This window comes from Phocoena phocoena, chromosome 12 (genome assembly GCF_963924675.1).
Source record: "Phocoena phocoena chromosome 12, mPhoPho1.1, whole genome shotgun sequence".
Taxonomy (NCBI): domain Eukaryota; kingdom Metazoa; phylum Chordata; class Mammalia; order Artiodactyla; family Phocoenidae; genus Phocoena; species Phocoena phocoena.
Genome location: NC_089230.1, coordinates 43,618,446 through 43,641,720, shown reverse-complemented (window position 1 = coordinate 43,641,720; position 23,275 = coordinate 43,618,446).

Genomic DNA, 23,275 nt, shown 5'->3' with positions numbered 1-23,275 from the left:
TTAAGCTGTTAAGTTTGTCGTAATGTGTTACAACAGTATGAAATGAACACTCCTTGGGTTGAGGTTTGGTTGTGTCTATGTGTGGCTCAAGTTTTTCCTGGCAGCATCCCCTTCAACCTCACTATTGCTTCCCCTGAGGTCCTTCCCAACAGCTACGATGTATCATATCTTGAGTCTCTTTTTGGCTATCAAGTCAAGAAATATACTTAGGCAATATGTACACAGAAGGGCAAAGTTAAACCCAAAACCTACCATAAAATATGTTTGAAAAGACTGTGAACTCCAGGACAGGGTCATGGTTTTGTTTAGTACTGTTTACCTAGTGCCTGGTACACTGCCTTCCACAGTGTTGCATAGATTATTAGAATGTTAAACAAAGGAACAGATGCACAGAATACGGTTTCTTCTGCCTGCAGCTTGGTGCTTGCAGAAGTAAGGGGCACATGGGTTGTCACCCTGCTCTCCTCCCTGTCAGCCACCAGCAAACCGGAGGACTGCTCTACTGTCTTCAGTAATGAAATCCTAGTCAGAATGAATTTGGACATATGCATCAAAGCCTCAGAAAGCATAGAAAAACCACAGGGAAAACAGTTTTGTTTTACAAATAATGTATATTTGTGTGGTCACACTGTATGACAAACAAACACTGAAAGGACTGACATATTTGGGTGAGTTTACATAGCAAAGCCTGAAACCACCAGCACTGTATTTCCAATTCTTCTCTCATTTCTGAACAAGCCAAGGTAATGATTCCAAGCCTTACTTCATTTCTGTCTGCAAGAAATGGATATGAGCCTGTAATGCATGGCTGAAATTACTTTTGTATAGATAAGAATGAATAATGGAATTTTCCACAAGGCCCACTTCTTCCTCATTACTATGAAATCATCCTCTGTCTTGGAACTAGAATAATTTAATTTGGCCTAAAGTGGAAGCTTTTATTACTAACATGCCTTCTGTTTTTGAGCGGAAGACAGTATCAGGCTTTGACCAGTACTAGAAGATGTGGCTTTATTTGTCCAAGTCACCATTATGATGTCCGAAAGTATAATTAATTAGTACTCTAACTGATAATGTTAGGAAAGACTCCAGTGATAGGTGGTGCATGTAAATGTAATCAGGACTGTGGTGAGTGTAATTTCCCCCAAAAGTATTGAGACACTTTGGGGGAACCCTTCCTTCTCTTATTGTCAGTACATTTGAAAAAGGCCATGATATGGGCTATTTGGTTGAATGAATCAGGAATGAGGACAAACTTAAATTTCTTCTAATTTTAATTATCTGAAAATCACAGTAGAGAAGTGATTGTGATTATAACTCTTTATTATAGAAGATGGAGGGCCGAGGTTATGATCACTTTGGAGTAAGTGCCCACTTTTGAATAAGAGAAGGGGCAGCTAGAAGCAAGGATTTAGAAGGAAAAGCAGATATGTGTGTTCTGTACCATTTCTTTTTTTAAAGAAAGTGTCTGCTTGTCAGAAGGAGCTGTCTAGGATTTCAACCTGCACCAAGTCTCACATGCTAAAGGAGTTACTTTGCCATGCAGGGAAAAAAATGTGGTTGCTATTTGCCACAGAAGATTGTACTTATTATAGTAGGGCTATTCCTTGTGAGTTCTTCCTTTTTTAACCTAAAACCTTAAAAGGGATATGTGTCTCTTTTATATGAGGCAGGTTATCCTGCTCTCTGAAACACACTCTATTTGGGCAGATACTACCCATTCTGTAAGACCTCACCACAAACCTTTCTTGCTTTAGATCGTGCTAGGCATTTTACATGCATTAGATTGTCAAACGTTATAGAAGAGGAAACAATAATGCTGAGAGGTTAACTGCCTTAACCAAGGTCATACGCTACATTTTGTCTCCCTGTCCCTAACTCTACCCCTAAGGTAGAGTTCCTTTACCACTCTACCACTCCTCCTCTGAACTCCTGCAACTCTTATGAGCTGTGCCATGCAATTTAGATGTAATTATACTCTTCCTCTTAGTGACCCTGGTTGTTTCATACATGTCAGTCTCATCATCCCAGCATCCCAGCATCATTCCATGAGATAGGAGCCCAGTTGCTTCTTCCTTTGTATTTACTCAACATAGCATGGAGCTGAGATTTTGATAGATTCTTAAGGATATTTGTTGATTTGAATAAATTAAAACCTTAATGATCTTACAAAAACTAACAGTGTGTCTGTACTGCTTTACATTTTACTTGATGAGGGAATATGTTTTGGTTATGTTTCATATATTACCTTCTTGCACTTTGGAATCTAAGATGTATTTGTACACTACAGAGCAGTTGTGGGGCAGTTGGCAATAAACCCCACTACCCCAAGGAATCTAATATATTCTAATATGGTTCTGTGAGGAAACGTTCACACAACTATGAAATTGTTCTCCATATTTCAAGGAATCATTGATTCTTCAGGAAAGATTTCTCGGATGGTAATGATTTTAGCAGAAGTTCAGACATCTTTGTTTTGCAGAATGATATATTTTATGCTTGTAATTAATGAAGCTTTCACATATTTACTGCTTCTGATGTACCAGTCACTGTTGTAAACACCAGCCCACTGTATCATTTAGTTCTCATAAGAACCCTGTGAGGTAATGCTGTTACGACCTTCGTTTTACCCACTAGGGAAATGAGGCAGAGACTGAGTCACTCAAAATTACCTACAAAATGATAGACCCATGATTTAAATCCGGGTAGTTTGACTCAAGAGATCATGCTCTCTGAACAAAATGTGAAGTCACTTCTTAAAATAAGAGCATAAAACTGTCCTCTCTTAGTGTTAAATTAATATGCAATTTTATGCCTCCTCCCCCATTTCCTTATCCACAAGCATATTAATATTTGTTAGGTAAGTGCCCAAGAATTTGATTTCTGTTTAGAGGAAAACCAGTTATTCGTGATACCTAAATTCAGTATTTTCTAAACCCTATCAGACCCAATGTCACCCTTTTATAACAGATATTTTCTAATAGTCATTACTTTCTTGAAATTCATGGATAATGTAATCCACCTACACATATAAATAGAAAAACATCAATATAATGACGACCTGATATAAAAGAGAAATAAAAGTAATTTATAATAGTATCTGTTTCAACGTGTAAAGGCATTAACATGCCTAAGCTATAAGAAATGACAAAGTAGTTAGAAAGTTACACCTGTTGCTCTAATCACCATGGATGAAGACTGATAGAGGTAGGTTTTCCTGGTGGCTCAGATATCATCAGTAGCATTATTTTTGGTGATGAGATTTTCTGAAATGGTGACTAAATCTTGGTTAAGTTCTGGAAAAGTTCCCCTCGCTTGCCCAGCTCTGTAGTTCTTCCATTGTAAGAAATACGTTTTCACATCTCTGAAAGCAGGGTGTGTTTTATAAGCACTGTCAGTCAGATGTCAGTAATGATCATTGTTACTGTCATTGCCTGAACATATGCAAACCGGGTTACTGTTACCGATTTCATTTCCAGACAGACTCTTTGAAGACCATGTGAAGAATGGTTATAACCGCTAGTTGTTACTATGTCCTAATGCCCCATCTCCTTCTCAAGCCCCTCAGCTCTTACCCATAGCAGGATACAAGTCAAGTGTGGTTTCTTCCATGAAGCTTTCACTGACTACTTTAATCCACATGGATGTCTTTCTCCTCTGAAAACTTTCCATCAATATCTTTGGAAGGCTCAAAAAGTGCCAAAATCAAAACATACGAAATTGGTGTCAGTGGCATTGAAGAAAACCTGGACACGAGTTGAGCACTGTTTTAAGAAATACAGCATCATCAAAATACTCGATAGCAAGAGAATAATTTTGTTTTGAAAAACACGGATGTTGACAACTCTGAGTCAAAAATTTTCTGAATATAAAGAAGTTTTAGAAATACCTTAATTTATTTTGCTTTTTTTTTCTTTTATATGTGTCCAGGTGTGTTTGACTTGTGTCTAAATATGTCTAAAGGAGCCCTTTAAATAGAGATAAAATTATGTATAAGTATGCATTGTGTCATAGCTTAATTGGCAATGTTTTTCTTCCCTTTTCTCTGTCTTCCTCTCATTCTTGGTGATATTTAAGTAATATTATGTTTTACAACTGACAATGTTTTGTCAGATGAAATGCCATAGTTTCCTTCCTGGAAAATTCATTGCATAGCAAAACAGTGCAAACATATTTTGTTTTTATATGTAAAATTATGTTAAATTCCAGGCTCAGATAGATAAATATAAATGGGTTTCCCTCCCAGAAATAGACTAGTGTCTTGTTGATGAGGACTTCCTGCGTGATATCTAGCATCCCTGGCCCACCTAATGAAAGCCAATAACAACCTCCATTCTTTGTAATATCTAAAACTCACCTCCACAAATTTCTAAGAGACCCCTTAGGAAGGTATCGCTTCTACAGAGATTTTCTCCTTTGAATACTTGGGGGTACGGTATTCCCATCGCTTTTCACTAGAGGGAGCAACTCGTCTCTAAGAAAGTGGTATATGTAGTCTATGATGGAAGAACTTTGGAATGGTATCTCACTATAAATGAAATACTCTTGTAATTGAAATTGAATCATAATCTTTTATTCCCTCTAAGCTGTAATCGTTACAAGTTAGTTTTCTCACACAGGCTTAGGTTTGTTATAATGGCTTCCCATAATCAAATCAGGCCAAAGTATCTCATATGACCCTGCCTACTCTGACAAGGCCCCTACCCTGTATTACAGAAGTCATGGACCCAGTTTCAAGTTCCAGCTCTGCCACTAACTGGCTGTTTGACCTGGACAAGTAACTTCATCTTTCTGAGTCACAGTCTCCTCATAGATAAAATAGAGATTATAATACATGCTTTAGAGGCCTATTAAAAAGATGAAATAAGGTACTGTAAAATATTTAACATTATAAGCTTTCAATGAATAGAAGCTGGTACTATTATTTGTATTGTTTTTATGCTAAAACTTACATACATTAAACTATTGTCCATGGTATAATAACTGGGTACTAAATTCCATTATAAAACAGATAAGTGTTTAGGAGTTCAGAGGAGAAAGACATCCATGTGGATTAAAGTAGTCAGTGAAAGCTTCATGGAAGAAACCACACTTGACTTGTATCCTGCTATGGGTAAGAGCTGAGGGGCTTGAGAAGGAGATGGGGCATTAGGACATAGTAAGCATACTTGTCCACTACTCCAGTTATTTCAACATACATTCTAGACCTGCACTGTCCAATATAATGGCCAGTAGCCACATGTAGCTATTTAAATTTAAATTAATTAAAATAAAAAATTCATTTAATCAGTCACACCACATTTCAAGTTCTCAGTAGCAACATCTGGCTAGTGGCTACTGTATTGGACAGTGTGTAACATTTCATTGTGGCAGAAAGTTATATTGGACAATGCTGTACTAGACATACAGCACCGTCCGGTGGTAGAAAAAAGGCTTGCTAGAATTAAAATGCCATACCACAGAGAGAGGCTTATGCTTCATAAAGTTCTTAGAAAAAAATTATTTATTAAAATTCATGCTTTCAGTTAACTTTTTTAGCAAAAATTGTGTGTGTTTATACTGGGAGTAAGTATTCTCACTGGAAGTACTTATCTACTGGCTCACTTAATATCAAAAAGATCATCCAAATATTATGCAACCCATATCCTTCACTATAAACCTTACAGATTTAAAATAATTTACCAAAGTGAGCCATTACCTTCAGAGAAAGGACTGAAGCTAAATGAATCAAATTGAGAAAGAGTTAGTTGAAAAATTTGTGTAATTACATTAGTCATTTAAATAACCCATAAAATGTGTTCTTGGTGAATGAACTCCTACTGTATTTTTAGTAAGATGAAAAAAATTTTAATAAAATGAAAAAAATAATTAATGGAAATAGTTATGTAGATTTTAAAATTTTTACTATGAATCTTAGGGATTTGTTTGGTACAATACCGAAAATTGACAGTAAAGCCCATTGAATAAACATGATTTTTATATTTGAAAGCATCTCAAACTCCTAAGGTTAAGAAATTTCATACAAGGGAAAATATTTCTTTGCCTTTTCTAGATAAACTCTTTAAACATTGTTCCCATGAATTTGTGCTGTGGCTGTTAATTAAAACTCCAGAGCTCATATATAAGTTACAAAAATATCAGTAGTTTTTTAAAGTACAGTCCCATGGTCAAAGAACCTTATTGGAACAACCAGACTGTCATGATGAAAAACAGCCCTCTTGTTTTAAAGCAAGTTTCATCAAGGTCATTTATACTTTGCACATAAAAATTAATTCAATATGAAAAGTTCGTATTATAGTGTCTAACTTGATACTTTGGTTTTCTTTCATAACACTTCATCTGTTACCTGAGAACTCTGCCTTGTGAATTCTTTGGCTCTAAGACTATATTACAACTTCCTCGAGTTTGTAAGCAATCCATTCTATGCACATCTGTCTTAAAAATGTGAATGGTTGATTTGGAAGGAGACCATCATTCATTCATTTGATCATTAATAGAAATTATCTCATCTTCCTGTATGACATAGGTAGAATTCACCTTATTGGAAAGGTCAGGAAATCTCAGAGATATCAAGTGACTTGCCTAAAGTTATATAGCTAGTAAGTAATGTAGTGTGGATATAAACCCAGTTTGGCTGACTTCCAAGCTCTTTCCCCTACGCCATGTTGCTTTTCTGATTTTTTTTAATCTTTGACGGTAACCAGGGAACTCAAGGACTATTGGCTCTTTCCTGATAACTGCTTTTTCCAGGGTTTATATTTTCAGTGCCCACCACCCAGAGTATCATCCTACAGTGTTGACTGCATTGATTGAATGATTACAGACTGAAATCCAGCTTTAACAACCATGGCAACTGTAATGTATTAATCTAAACAGAACATACGGCTTTTAGGAGACAAGTGCCCTCAGTGGAAGCATTTATTAAATGTGGGACAGATTTAAGAAACAGTACCACCTGCTACTGCTGATATTTGTAACTTAACAGCATTTCCAGATTCTTAGATGTGGGGTTCAAAGAGTTCATTTGCAATAAATGAGCTCGAGGGTAAAAAGAGCTCTGCCTGTAAATATTTCATTAGTTTTCACTGTACTATACTCAGGGGGAAATTTTGAAAGTAAAGGTTTGTTATCAGGAAATGCATGAAGTCCAGTTTGAAAATAATTCTAAGTTACCCTGAGAAAAGAGTGGTAATCTGCATCCTTCCCACTTAGCATTTCATCTGCCCATATATAGTCTCTCATTATTGGAAACATTTCCCTGATTGTAAAAACCGAACAGGATCATCTTAACTGCTTTCTTCTCTCCCAAAGAGAGAAAGTGTTCTGGGTTTATCCCCAGTGGAATTGCTGATGAAATGCTGATCCTAGAACTGTGTTACTAATACAAAAAAGTAAACAGAGCACCCAATCTAAATTTGCTAAATTTTCTAGTCACCATTTTGGTCTGCATTGTCTTTTGGAGCACAGTAGATTGGAAGCATAGATTGGAGACCTGACCTCTCTATTTGGTCTTTCTAAACTGTAAACTCAAAACATATTTGTTGGTGTTTACTATATGCAGGACACCGAACTGTGTGATAGGATTCAAAGATCTGAAGGATGTGAACTTTGTTCATTAGGAATTTATGCCATTGTGGAGAAGATAGAGAAGTAGATAATTATAATACCAGATGATAAATGCAGCAAGAGTGGTGTGAGCCAAGGGCTGTGGAGTCACATAACAGGAAGTTTATGTTCCTGTAATTGACGAGAGAGCTGTGTAAGAATTCACAGAGGAGACAGTTTTGAGATGAGTCCTAATAGAAAAATAGGATTATAACAAGAAGAGGGAGAGAGAGAATTTCAGGCTGAAGAAATACCCTGAGCAAAGACCTGGGACTCAAGTAGGAGCTCAGACAGCTTGGGGAATGGCTGAAAGAGAGGGCAATTAGTTGGGGGTGGGGGTGATGATTCAATAAAATGGAGTCTAATGGCTAACAGTCTCTTATATACTTGTGTGTATAATATACATTATTATATGCATATAGTGTATACATGCATTTTAAAACCCTGTGAATATTAGAGGATATTGGAGGTCTTTAAACAGGGGACTAACATACATTATATCAGATAATAACTTAATTGCCAAGAAAACAGCTTGAAGCTTGTATGGTTAAAGGCTGGGAGATCAGTTGTGAAATGTTGAAATGATTCAGACAAGGATTAATGAATATATCTTTAGAAATGTGGTAGTAACAGAACAGATGACTTCAGAGAAATAATAAAAGAACTGATTAAAAAACTAGATATGAAGGTGGGCAAGGAGTTGAGGAAGACTGATTTGTTTTAGTTTGGACCACAGGGCTGGGTGGAAATGTAAGTTATGAAGTATAGGCAGAGGGTCAGGTTTTGACGAGAGGGGAGAAATCATGAGTTCAGCTATAGACAAGGAGGATTTTGTTGTCAATCTGAGGTGGCCCTTTGGAGATACGGGAAGGTAAATTCGGGCATTTGTAGGTCAGGAGAAGAGTGTGTTCTACAGGTAGATTGGGACCTCAGTGTATGGGTGATAGTTGAAACTATCAGAGAGGATGAGAACACCAGAAAGACATGTAGAAGGAGAGGAAAGGAGAGCCAAGAATAGAACTCTGGAACACCAACATGAGAGAGACAGGTGAGGTGGAACAAGCAGAGAAAAATTGAGAAATAGCTATTAGAGGTAGGAGAAGAATCAGAAGAGAGTGTTGTCCCAGAAGGCAAGGGAGAAATGGACTTCAGGAAACCAGGGTTAAGAGGATGCAGCCATGTTGAGTGAGATGAAGACTGGGAAGAAAAGTTCCTGAACTGGGCAACCGTGTGGGCATGGGTGTCTTTAGGGAGGACAGTTTGAGAAGAGTGGAGGGGCAGGATGGTTACAGAGTTGAGGAGTGAATGAGAAATGAAGAAATATAGCTAGCATGCGAGGCCAGTTCTTTCATAATTGGCAGTTCAGAAAAGGAGAAAGACTATGTGATTGATTCAGGAAGATGTTGGGTTGAAGGAAGAAAGTTTCTAAGAAGTGGAATTAAAGGAAGTCCTAATCATATATCCCTACTAAAGTAGGGATAGACCAGATGTCTTAATCATTTAGGCTGCTATAACAAAGTACTATAGGCTAGGTGGCTTGTAAACAACAGAAATTTATTTCTTATAGTGCTAGGGGCTGAAAGTCTGAGATCAGGGCGCTAGCATGGTTGAGCTTGGTGAGAGCCCTCTTCCAATTTGCAGACTGCCAACTTCTCACCGTATCCTCATATGATGGAAAGAAGGCAAGAGCTCTCTGGAGTCCCTTTTATAAGGGCACTAAGACTCTTCATGAGAGCTCCATCTTCATGTCCTAATTACCTTCCAGAAGCCCCACCTCCTAACACCATCACTTTAAGGGTTAGGATTTAAACATATGAATTTTGGGGGACACATACATTCAATCCATTGCATCAGCCCCCCTCCACACAAAAATGGAAACAAACTAAAAGGCAGTAGAAGAAAAGTTGGATAAATTATGGCATGTTCAAATAATTGAATATTACATAACCTTTAAAGGAATAAAATGGATCCAAAGCAGTGACTTCGAAAAGTATCCGTGTTAAATTAGAAAGATACAAAATACATTGTAGATAAATATATCATAATTGTATTTTAATAAATAAGTTGATACCCATATATCTATATAAACATGGAAAATATTTGGAAAGGATGTGTACCCAGCTGCCAACAGTAGTGGTCTCCAGGGAAATGGGGATGAGACAAGGAAAAGTGTTCTTTAACTCCTTGCTTCCCGCAATTTTAAAGAGGGGTGGTGACATTAGAATAACATTTGCACTTTTAATTTAAAATATTTTTCAAACAACATTAAAGAAAACCCTCTCATAAAATGATGAAATAATTTAACTTTATATGATCAAATACAGAGTTTAGTATTCACTCAAAAGAAGAAAACACCATAAACTAACATATTTGCTATGATAATTTTTTGGATTGGTATTTAAAGGCTGAAGCAAAAACACTTGCTCAAAATGTGATACTGAGTTCAAGGTAAATGAAGGATTTTTTTTTTTTTTTAGCTTAAATTTGGAAGATGAGGTTAATAATAGGTTAGAGAGTAATTTAAAACAACTGGAACTCAATCAGAAACTTAATTCGCTGAGATGAACCTCTGTATTATGGAGTATTGGTTGCTTTAACCAATGAGCTAGAAGTGACCTTGGTGATTTATTTGGTAGTAATTTTTATTTGAAGTACTGTATATCTTTTAAAATATATCTATGTTAGTCAGTGTTCTCCAGAGAAACAGAAACATCAGGAGGTAGCTATAGACATGTTTATTTGGGGGAATTGGCTTACGTGATTATGGAAGCTGAGAAGTCCCACAATCTGCCATCTGCAAGCTAGAGACCCAGGAAAGCCAGTTGCTTAATTCAGTCTGAGTCCAAAGGCCTGAGAACCAGAGGAGTGGATGGTGTAAATCCCAGTCCAAGGGCTGAAGAATATGAGATGTCCCAGCTCAAGCATGAGGCCCGGGAAAAAGAGTGAATTCCTTCTTCCTCTCCCTTTTGTTCTATTCAGGCTCTCCATGGATTGGATGAGGCCCACTCACATTAGGGAGGGCAATCTATTTCACTGAGTTCATCGATTCAGATATTAATCTCATTCAGAAATACCCTTCACAGAAACACCCAGAAATAATGTTTAGTCAAGCAGTGCAGTCAAAAGACACATAAAATTAACTGTCACAATATGCAAGTTAGTAATTAGTGAATAGTTAATAAGTATGTCTATTTTTTATAAAAACTTATTTTATATGGAAGGCTTAGAAGCGAGATGCTGCAGTTAGCAAAAACACAGCTAGCTTCCAAGTTAAAAATTATTTATTAGAATTTCATTGCAGGTAACCGATTCCTTTTAAAATATAAAGGCTCCTGGGCTTCCCTGGCGGCGCAGTGGTTGAGAGTCCGACTGCCGATGCAGGGGACATGGGTTCGTGCCCCGGTCCGGGAAGATCCCACATGCCGCAGAGCAGCTGGGCCCGTGAGCCATGGCCGCTGAGCCTGCGCGTCCGGAGCCTGTGCTCCGCAACGGGAGGGGCCACAACAGTGAGAGGCCTGCGTACCGCAAAAAATAATAATAATAATAAAATAAAATAAAATATAAAGGCTCCTGTATTTATACACTAGTTAAAGTAACGTAAATAACTAAACCAACCTTCTTAGATTGAACTTTGGGGTCTAAATGTATTAATAGAAGTGTTAAGGAATAGGAAAGCCCTAAATAGGGGACTTGAAAAGCTTTAGGGTACAAGAATCCTTGAGGACTGAGAGTAGATGGAAGAAGTATTTGTAAATGGAGGTAAGATGTCAGTGAAAAGACCTGAGAGCTAATACCTTACTCATGGTGTTAGAGGTAGTTGAGCAAGTCAGAACCTCAGCCCAGAGTCTATTCAGTGGTCGCTGGCCCCATCTTGAGGCCAGAGGGAGAATATAAGGAAAAGAGGAGACTGGAGCATAACAAGTCCCTCCCCTAATCTTCTCCCACCCCATCTTTATTAACAGCTACCAATGCAGAATAAAATAATATATGCAGAACATACCCTCTCAGAACCTGGAAGTATGCTGAAATGAATTGAATATCAACTACTTATTGAGCACTTCCCAGTAAGTAAGTGTAAGTGTGGAGGCTTCCAGGATAAAGACACTGTTCCTGCTCGAGAGGTTATCCAATGGGATGGAGGACATTACATTGCAGTTTGAAAAGGTGAATGTTAGGCATGTTTTACCAAGTACAGTCTGAGTGCTGAGCACAGGGGAAAGACCTAGTGATTGCCTGGGGGGTTTGGAAAGAGTTTTATAGAAGAGGGGACACGAGCTGGGACTTGAAGGAAGAAGAAAGGTGTTAGAGGAGAAGATGGGAAATGGGCAAGTATAGACAAAGTTGAGTGGCATGGGCAGGGGGAGGAAGGGGGAGGGAAGAAGGCTGGAATGTGAGTTGTGCTGTATTTGGGGGGCTTTGAGGCTCACTGTGAAGTACTGTGTTCTGCCATTGGCGTCCTATTGAACTCTGACAGCATGCATTTATTTTTTCCTGTTTAAAATTTGCTGACTTTATCCCAAACATTTTTTAATTTCAGGGTCTTTATATAAGATGAGATGTGATTCAATGGCTAAATTAGCCAGTGTGTAGAAAGGGAAGGCAGGAAACTCCACATGGAAAATAAAATATAACTGCCTTAATTTAAATATTTAAACAAGAAAAGCTTTTAGGTTTTCAGAAAACAATAATTTATCTCCTGGAAATTGGTATGTTTTTTGATACCATTAGTTTCAGTTATTTTTCAATGCATGACTAAACCCTGGAACAGAACAATTTTAACTCAAAGCTACAAATGGATTTACTTAAGGGGAATAAGAAAATTGGAAGTTGCATTTTATTTTCATTCTAAAAATAGCTAGAACATTATCATTAGAAACCTCTTTAGAAGTGGAATTCCATAAACTAGGACTCCACTGATGAAAAATTTTCCATAATCTCATCAGTTTTGCTTTTTCTTAGCAAACCATCTCTTCATGATTATTGTAAACCAATGATAAACAAGGTATATTAGAGTTATACTTACAATGTGTAAGACAGATAAACCCTTTCATTCAATCTCATCAATCTTGGAAACATTTTTTCAGTAAAGAAATATTTCTGAAATCTCTAGTATGTTCTAGGTACTGGGGATATAGCTTTGAATAAGGCAGGCCAAATCCCTGACTATTAGGAGTTTACTTTCTGGTGTGCAGAGAGAGACAATAAATATAAAAACATATAAAAAGGTAATCGGGGGGACTGTTAAATGCTCTAAAGAAAGTCATTTTCAAAAGTGATTAAGGCTGGGACTTCCCTGGTGGCACAGTGGTTAAGAATCCGCCTGCCAATGCAAGGGATACAGGTTCGATCCCTGGTCCAGGAAGATCCCACATGCCGTGGAGCAACTAAGCCCATGCGCCACGACTTCTGAAGCCTGCGCACCTGGAGCCCATGCTCCGCAACGAGAGAAGCCCGCACACCACAAAGAAGAGTAACCCCTGCTCGCCGCAACTGGAGAAAGCCCACGCGCAGCAAAGAAGACCCAATGCAGTCAAAAAAAAAAAAAACAGTGATTAGGGCTAAAGTAGTAAGAAGAGGCCTTTGTGTGGAGGTGATTTTTGAGTTAGAACTGCATGGTGAGAAGGTGGGAAAAGCATTATTAACAGAAGGAACAAAAGAGCTAAGATTGAGACAAGTCTAATCAACAAAGAGTAGGTGTCTTGAGTAGTAAACTAACTTTACTGAGGAGGTGAAGTCAGAGAGGTGGGGTAGGCAGACCATGCAAGGCTTTGACGGCTGTAAGGAAGCTGGATTCTATTCTGTGATGAGAACCTCTGAGTTTTTGGTAGGGTAAGGATGACATAATTGGATTCATGCTTTGGAAAAATCATTTGGGGATGTTACCATTTTTACCTGGGGTTTTTCTTTGGTGTTATTAAGTCTTTTAGCTAATGCAGCAGCTACAGCAGCATGTATTTAAGTTACTTTAGAATGTGAGTGGGTTGCTTCCTTTTTCCTAAATGAGTCAGAAGACATTATAAGCAGAGAAGACATAATTCATAAATATATAGATCTAGATAGATCTAGATTAGGTATAGGGATAGGGGTAGAGATAAAGACACAGATGAGACAGAGACAGAGAGATGAGGGAGGTTCCTCTCATTCAACTTGTACCGAATAAAATCTCCAAAATTTGAACAAAACCATTCACAACTCTTTTTTTTCTCACCTAAGAGGTCCAAGGTAATCCTTCAGTGGATATCTTTAATAGTTATTAATGTCGAAATAAGTTCCATAGTATACTGTGAATATTGAAGTTGAGAAAGTAAAATTAACATGGTCTAAAAGAAAGTTAGCACATTTTGCTGTTTTCTGAGATTGCTAGTGTTTTGGCAGTGGTTGGCTGTGGGCAGGCATAATGCGGAACATCACATGGAAATCGAGTTGTGGAATTTTAATAAACTGCTGGTCTGCTAATAATTTGCTTTTGTTCAAACCATTTATTTTTAATTTGGCAGTTATTCCTGAATCTTAGCCCAGAAAAAAAAGTGTAAATTTTTCTTAGGAAGATGTGTACAGTATTGAGAAAGTGTAGACACGCCTTCACATCTTTCAGAAAGACATTTTATTCAGACTAAACTACTGCAGAGGTTGCTGTAGTCCTTTGGGACCTCAAGTCACAATTAGAGAACAAGTGAAAGTAATAGAGTCATGTTTGAATAGCAAGCTTCAAGTAGTATATTTTAAGTGGCTGTTACTATTTTGGGAATACTGCATATTCCTTAATAGTACAGTACTCATTTCATGCCATATTTGAATATTATTTTCATACAAATGCAAAAATGAAAGCAAAAAAGTCCAACTTCAAATGTGCAAGTTCCTTTAACTTCTGAATATATAATTTTTTCACTTTTTGATCAAATTCCACATGAGTGAAGAGCTGGGAATTTTTAGAATTCAGAGGGTCCAGGTACAACATTTGCAATTGCTTAATATGTTCCATTACATATATTTATCTTATCTTTCCCTCCCTGCTGAAGATCTACTTTGCAAGAATGTTTTCCTGACTATTCTGCCTCAGGCTATCAAGTCTAAAAAAAAAAATGAGGTTTTTGGCCTTCTACTAACTTGCTAGTGTCAAAGAACTATTGTCCTTCCCCCATTCCTCCCACCCTTTGAATTTAAGTCCAAAATAAATGAATGGTAACAAGTTTTCTTCACTGCTTTTTAGTGTAGAGTTCCAGTTCAGAAAAAGTTCTGTTCAAGAATGAATTCCAGCAGTGTTCCTATTGCCAACAGGCAGCGTTAAAGTCTTGGAATATGGAAGTAAGCCAGAGTAAATCCTGCTCTATTTGAGTGAAGTAGTTTATATATGATAACATATGATTATGATTCTTAATGCAAACTTCATGGCCATCTTTTCTTGGGTTAAATGATGAGTGATTATGGGCAGCAAACTTAAAGGTGAAATCATCCCAAGTATGATTTTTATTCAGATACTGTGCAAATACAAAATATGGAGCAAGGTCCTAAGAGATAGAGCATTCTTTGGTTGTAGAATGGTAGTTGGATTACTGAAGTGGTCAGGCTGAAGGTTTTGGAGTGGCCGTAAGTGCCAGCATAAAGAGAGAGACAGCAGACAAACTGTTCTGGGGCAGGCTTCTCCCTTGGAGGTCAAAGGCAGTCCTGAGGACCCACCTGGAGAGGGAGTCTTGTTCCGCTTCTTCCCTGGAGATGGCCAGGCCTTCCTGAAATCCCTGGCCTTAGCCATGTGGAGCTAGACCGTGTAACTCACCGTTTCAGGAGCAGGGAGCTCAAGTCCTGCTCAGGATCATGCTCATTCAATATGTTTCTGTGTTACCTCTTCTAGTAAATGTCTATGTGTCCTAAGAGGGAAGAACTATATTATTCTGTTCTTCATACATTGAACCTTGATTTTCCAATCTCTTCTCCACTTCACAACCAGAGAGACCTGATAAGTAGTAGCTGATTAGTTCACATCCTTAGTTAACCAACCCCCCGCCTCCACACCTGCCCAGTGGCTGATTATCTCTTAGGATAAAGACCTCACTGCTGGCCCTCTCTCTCTCCCTTCTAGCTACAGTGAAGGCTTTCACTTGCACGTTTAGGCAAAGTTCCTTCCTGCCTTGGGTCCTTTTTATGCAGTTTGCTTTGCCTGGAATTCTCTCTATCCCATCCTCTCTGCCTTCCTCACCCTTTTCACCTGGCTACCTCCTACTCACCCTCTCATTCAACTCACAAGTCTTCCTCTTGTGAGGAAGGGAAGACTTCCTTGAGCCTCTACACCAAGTCGGGCCCTCCCCCTCCTTATACACCCTCACTGCACTCTGCATCCCCATTTGTAGCACTTAACAATTGTAGTTAATTATTTATTTAATATGTTTCCCTTGGAAGATTGTAAATGCAATGATGACATCAAATATGTCTGTTAATTGCCAAACTTTAAGAACCTAGCACAGCATCTGGCACACTGTAGACATTCAATATATATTTCTTGAATGAAGGAATAAATGATGAGCCAACAAATGACCAGCTGGATGGTCTGATTCTTTTTTGCACACTCCCTCCCAACCCCCCAATGTGAGGGACAGGACAGTAGGAGACAGGTGTACGTGATGGGTCCTATAAGGCTTAGAACAGTGAGGGTGGAGGAGGGCTGATGCAGAGAGGGGCTGATAAGCCCCCTTTTATTAAAAAAATAAATTTATTTATTTAATTTATTTATCTTTGGCTGCATTGGGTCTTCGTTGCTGTGCGTGGGCTTTCTTTAGCTGTGTCGAGCGGGGGCTACTCTTCGTTGCAGTGCATGGGCTTCTCATTGCGGTGGCTTCTCTTGTTGCAGAGCCCGGGCTCTAGGCACACGGGCTTCAGTAGTTGTGGCTCAGTAGTTGTGGCTTGTGGGCTCTAGAGCGCAGGCTCAGTAGTTGTGGTGCACGGGCTTAGTTGCTCCGCGGCATGTGGGATCTTCCCGGACCAGGGATTGAACCCGTGTCCCCTGCATTGGCAGGCGGATTCTTAACCACTGCACCACCAGGGAAGTCTAAGCCCCTTTTTTTAGAGGCAGTTACAATTCAGGAGGGCCAGAGATCAAATAGCCAAAACCATATCCTGAAGAAGAGTGAGGGCTTTGGATTAAATGGTGAGCCAGGCCTGTAATGGTTGCTAAGGGATAAAATCAAGCAAAGAGCCAAAGATGCTGAAGTGAGGAGAAGTGAGTCAAAACAGGGGAAACCAAGGTCCTCTCAGTAGTTCCAGACGTAATTGTGCCAAAGCCTGGGGAGTCTTCTGTGAGCTTCACTCACATATTCATGGGTGGAATGTTCATTTAAAGGTGTGAGTCTAGGTTGCAAAGTATTTACCCCTACTTTTTAAATACACTTCCACATTTCCTCATCTGAAACCTTTACAGTCCCATGAGTTTGATATTCAGAGTTTTTCGGTTTTTAGAAAGGAGGTATATAGGGCGGATATACCATGAATTGAGTACTACACAGTGAGTTCTGAGGCAGCACTTCTTAATTATCAAATACATTAATAGGCATGTGGGCAAATGTATGAATATTCACAGTGAGTGGGATAAATAAACACTATCAAGAGCCTCAGGATCACTTCAGGTCAAGTTTTGCTGCCAAATGAGATACAAAAACATCTTCAGAGTTTTTTGGATTTGGAAATTCTGGATGGGGAATCGTGAACCTGGTACAAAGCTTCGTTCCTCTGGCACCCTGTTAATTCCTGTTTGATTCTCAGCAGCAGGGGAGGAGCCGACCTGATCTGCTCAGGGCTTCCTCATTTCTGCAGGGAAATCCCCAGAGTCCTCCCAGCCCTCATCTGCCTGGAAGAAAACTTGGCCACCCCTTCCCTTTCCCTTAAGCTACTATGAGATGGTTGTCAGTCTACAATCCGTACTAAGTATCTGCTGTGTACAGGGCTCAGTTGGGAGATGGAAAGCTAAGCAGAAGATAGACTATTTAGGTTTATTCTTCTTTAGGTAATCCTTCTCCATCCTAGACATCTCACCTGAGCTCTGTGTCTTATTTCCAACTGCATAATACATAGATCTACTTAGCACTCAAAAGCAAAACTGGTTATCCTCCTTCAACCTAGAATCAAACAAAGGACAATATCTATTACTTATAATCCTTGTCACCATCCATTGAATGGCCCAAGCTAAAATCAAACTTTCATTTCTTTACTTTTCACACATAATGGGCTCTAAATGCTGTTGAATTTCCCATGTGGGCCCCCTTCTCTCCCATCTCACTAAGCCTTCATCACCTCAAGCTGTTTCCAGGTCTCCTCTCTGCCCCTTATTTTATGCTGTCTCTTACCCATCCACCTCCTTCTCATTGACCTTAGTGATTTTTCAATAATAAAGTATTTTTAACATATTGTTTTAAAATGTCAATGTCGTGGAAAATAAAGGCTGAAGAACGTTGCAGATTAAAGGACATGAAAGAGACAAGAAAATGAAACACAATTCATGGTCCTGGATTTGGCTCTACAAGATAAAAATTGTCATATTATAAAGGTCATTATTAGGACAATTGACAAAATTGGAATTACATGGATTAAAATTTCCTGAATTTGAAGATTGTAATTCGGTAATAAAAGAGAATGCCTTTATTCTTGGAAAATACACACTGAACTATTAAGGGGTCAAAGGATTAACTACTCTCAATTAGTTCAGAAAAAAAATGTGTGTGTATACATGTGAATATATATAAATGTGTATGTGTGTATACATACACATGCATATCTATATGTCTATTTCTGTATGTCTATATAAATAATCTATACGTTATACAGAGAAAGAAAAGAGAAAAATAAAGCAAATGTGGCAAATAGTAATAATTGGTAAATCAGGGTAAAGGGTATACAGGAGTTCTTTGTACTATTCTTGCTTTCTCTAAGTTTGATATTATTTCATCCTATAAACTTATAAAAATTCCATTTTTAAATATTAAACGTGTATTACTTTTATCCGAACACCAAACTTTATTGATAACACACGCACACACACTTTCATCAGCTTCCCGCTGCCCATGTAAAGAAATCTTAAGCTCCTCAGCATCGTGCTCAGGACTTCCTATAATCTGCTCTCAAATTACTTTCCTACCTCACTGTTTCCTTTCCCTACGGGTACTCATTCTATCCATGACGCAATGATCACCACTGTCGAGGTCCTCTTCTTATATCCAGCCATTCCCCCCAAATCTTCATCTGTATGCCTAATAGGTTTCTAACGCTAAACTATATTCTTTTTGGTATTCCCACCCGTGTCCTGCAGCTGTGCTCCTACCCCAGTTTTCCTGGTCTCAGTCCATTCACCCAGTTGTTCACAACAAAAAAACCTGGGAATCATCCTTTATTTCCCTCTTTTTTTTTTATTACTGGCATTCAGTCCACCAACAGCTTTTTTTTGTCCTACATGTGTACACTTCTCACCATATTTATCAAACCCACTCTATTTATAGATGTAGATAAGATAGATAAATAGATGATAGATAGTTAGATAGATAGATAGATAAAGATACACCACCATCAACTCTTGCCTGGACTTCAGCAAGACACGTATCCTGGTTCTACTCATCCCCTTCATAGCTTCCTTTCCACACACAGCCAGAGTGAGCTTTCCAAAACATGAATCAGAACGTGTGATTCTTTTTTACAGTGGCTCTCCCCATGGCTTCCCGTTACACTTAGAACAAGTCCAAGTGTCCCCTATGGCCACAGGGCCTTTGTGCCCCACCCTGCCTGTGCCTCCAGCCTCCGCTCCAGTTTCCTTCCATCTGGCTGGGTGTGCTCCCAACCCCTGTGTCTTCTGGCTGTTCCCACAGTGTGCCAAGCCCTTTCCTGCCTCAGGTCTTTACATGTGCTGCTCCTTCTGTCTGGAATGCTCTTCCTTAGGCTTTTGAATGTCTGGCCCTTCACATTATTCATGTCTTACTCAAATACCACCTTCTCAAAGCCTGTCCTGACCAATATATCTGGAAGAGAACCCACAACCTTGCCATTTACTGTTCCCTTGTCCTGCTTTATTTTCTTTACATCATTTGTCACACTCCAAAACCATATCTTTTTTACATGTATGTTCATTTTCATAAGGTCTCTCTCTCCCATCAGGATATAAGTATCCTGAGGCAGGGACCTGGACATCTAGCTCACTGCTATATTCCTAGTACCTAAAACAGTCAGTGAAATACAGTCAAAATAAAGAGAGAGGCAAGAAAAGAGAGAGAAAGACAGAGCTTTGTTTCCAGCTCAGAGTCTGTTCCATTCCAGCAGGCTGTGCTGACAATTTCATGTTTGTAATTTTTTGCTTGTAACAACAAAAGATTGGCAACAACCCAAATGCCTATCAATAGAGGACTATTAAAAACATCATGGAACATGCATACAATAGAAAAAAAAAGCCACCTGTATAAAAGAATGAAAAAGATCACAATGACCTATCTCTAAAATAAAATGAAAAGAGTAAGTAGCAGACCTGTGCTCTGACCATCTGCCTTCCTGTCTCTGGGCCTTTACTCATGCTGCTGCTTCTCTCTGAAATGCACTTCTCCAGACCTTTTCACTCTCTGTCAAATAGCACTTCCCAGAGAATGTACCCCAACAAACTATTTAAAATATCCTTTACACCCCCTCATTCATTAATCTCTTGCCTTACTTTACTTTTCTGCATGGTAATTATCATCATCCAAAATCATATTATTTACTCATACATTTATGTATTTTTTTAAATTGTTTGTCTCTCCTACAGGAATGTAATCACCATGAGGGCAGGGACCTTGACAGTCTTATTTGCTGCTGCATTGTCAGGGCCTAGAACAGTGGCTGGCGGAAGTTAGAAACAAGAAATGAGATAGAAAGAGGTAGAACAGAGTTTCTAAGTCAGTTTCTGTTTGATTCTAGAGTATATCAGCCACCACAATATGCTACCCCTCATTCTTAAAATCTTCTGTGTTAGGACCTTAGTGCTTTCAGTCTGAAAAGGACCTTAGAGATCATCTAGTCCAAGTTTTGATTTTGCAGAAGAGATGACTGAGCTGAGAGCTAGGTGATGTGTGGAGGTCCAGGGAATATGGGGTTCAGGGATGAGAGGAGGTTTTTTTCTTTTACTTTTTCAGCTTTGGAGTATATAATGTATTACATTTTTGTTTTAACTACATAAATACATTTTGAAAAATATCAGTAAGATGGTAACCAGTTCAATAATTCGGGCATAAACACTGTAAGGGTTTGGAGGAACATAAGTCACTATGGGCACAGTCACTGGTCAAAGCAGCCTTCCTGAAGGATGACATAGCTGGTCCTTAAAGGACAGAAAGGATCTGATGGTGAAGAGGAAGGAGCATTTCAGGAAAGCATTGAAGGAGTAAGGAGTGGTTGGTGGGGGGCCGGGGTAATCCAGGTATAGGAGGGAGACTCTAAGAGGAGAAACCTATTGCCATCTGTAATATGGTTTACTCTGGAAATAGGAACTGGAACATTAATCTATAAATCTTTAAAGCCAGTAATGGAGAAACTTACTCTCTTATGTTTTTCTGGTTTATATACATTAACCGTTTTTTTTCTTTTCTGTAGACAGAATATGTATGCCAAACAGCAGTTACAGATTATTATGGATTGAATTGTGTTAAAAAAATGTTGATGTCCTAACCCCTAGTACCTCCAAATGTGACTTTATTAGGAGGTGGAATGTTGCAGATGTAATTAGTTAAGATGAGGTCATACTGAGGTAGGGTAGGCCCCTAAACCAGTATGATTCATGTCCTTATAAAGAGACAGCCCTGTGAAGAGAGAGGCAGAGATTGGAGTTATCTGCCAAGGAACATCTGGGGCTACCAGAAGCTGGAAGAGGCAAAGAATGGATCCTCCCTGGAGGCTTGGAGGGAGCATAGTCCTGCCAACATTTTGATTTTGAACTTCTAGCCTCCAGAATTGTGAGACAATACATTTTTATTGTATTAAGCCACCCAGTTTATGGTACTTTGTATGGCAGCCCTGGAAAAATAATATATAGTTTGTACTTTTACAACCCAATTTTTAAATGAAGCCAAACCATAGTAAATCATCACACTGCTTTCTAAATGGGTTTATGCAGCACTTGGTGAATTTGATTAGAGCTCTCCCTATATCTTTTTGTTGGTTAGTAATAATGATTGCTTACATAACACCCATAAATGTGTGAGCGTCTTTAACTGCTCTTTGCACATAAATCCTTTATAAATTAATTGCAAGCAGAGTTGGAGTAATTCAAGCCACAAAGACTCAATAACCACCAGATTCAGACATAGACCTTCTGTTTTCATTTTCTAGTTGAAAAGCTCAAGCTTCAATAGGCTTTCTTTTCCTTTTCTCTTAGTTGAAGCATTAATTTCTGTGTATAGTCGATCAAATGATGTAGTTATTGCTTTCTTAAAAAGCACAGACTCTAACTTTTTGGCTTTAAGTTCATGAACATGTCTGTCATCTGGTCATTTATTATACCTACTCTCTTGACTATAATAACAGATTTAGGACTTACTGTCCCAATAACTGCTAACTCATATCCTGAATTAGAGATAAAATTCATAGAGAAATTAATGATACATATACATAAACCCTTCTAGGTACAGAGCAATTTTCTCACGGTTTATATCATGTTTCGCTTTACTTATCTTTGTTTTCAAGGCTCTCAGCTACTGCCTTGATGACTTCCTTTTCCCCATTTTTTTTCTGTCAATGTAATCTCTTATACTAAAACAAGATTTACTATTTTGTCTTTTTCTTTTCCAGTTCATGTGCTTTCATAATAAGGGTAAAAGAAAATTTTGCCATGTTATCATAAGACAGAACAAATTAGGTTTTTCAAATAGATTCTAGTATGAATTGCAACATGTTTAAATTGATTGCCCCTCCTTACTTTACTCAACTTCAAATTTAATTCTTTTTTTTTTTTTTTTTTTTTTTACTTTTTTTTTTTTTTTTTTTTGCGGTACTTGGGCCTCTCGCAGTTGTGGCCTCTCCCGTTGCGGAGAACAGGCTCCGGACGTGCAGGCTCAGCAGCCATGGCTCACAGGCCCAGCCGCTCCGCGGCATGTGGGATCTTCCCGGACCGGGGCACGAACCCGTGTCCCCTGCATCGGCAGGCGGACTCTCAACCACTGCGCCACCAGGGAAGCCCCAAATTTAATTCTTAATTAATTTTGAATTCATTTCTGTTAAGACTTGAGGATCATGGGAACAAGTTTGAGCTTAATCACATCATATGGATTTTAATCTTTATAGTTATCTTGTAATGCAAACAAATATTAGTCATTCTAATAAAGGGTTAGAAGAAATGTTTGGATGTCTCATAAGAGTTTGACTCAGATAAGTTATTCCAATAATACATTTTCTCCTCTTCAATTATTGCTTTCCTTCTGGTCTCCTGTAAGCTTCTTAAGTTCCATCTGACTCTTAAATGCTTTAAAGTAATGCTCTGGCTTAAATATATTAGGGGAAATCATCAGATTTGCTTTATTCACAAGATATTACCATTTTATTTGAGGGAGATTTTAATAATTATTGTTTTATATTAAATGGTATCAAAAATACATTTTGTAATTTCCTTTTACATTTTTCCTTAGTCATTCTTTACTGATTCATAATATAAATGGAGAACAGTAGATAGCCCCTCAGTGAC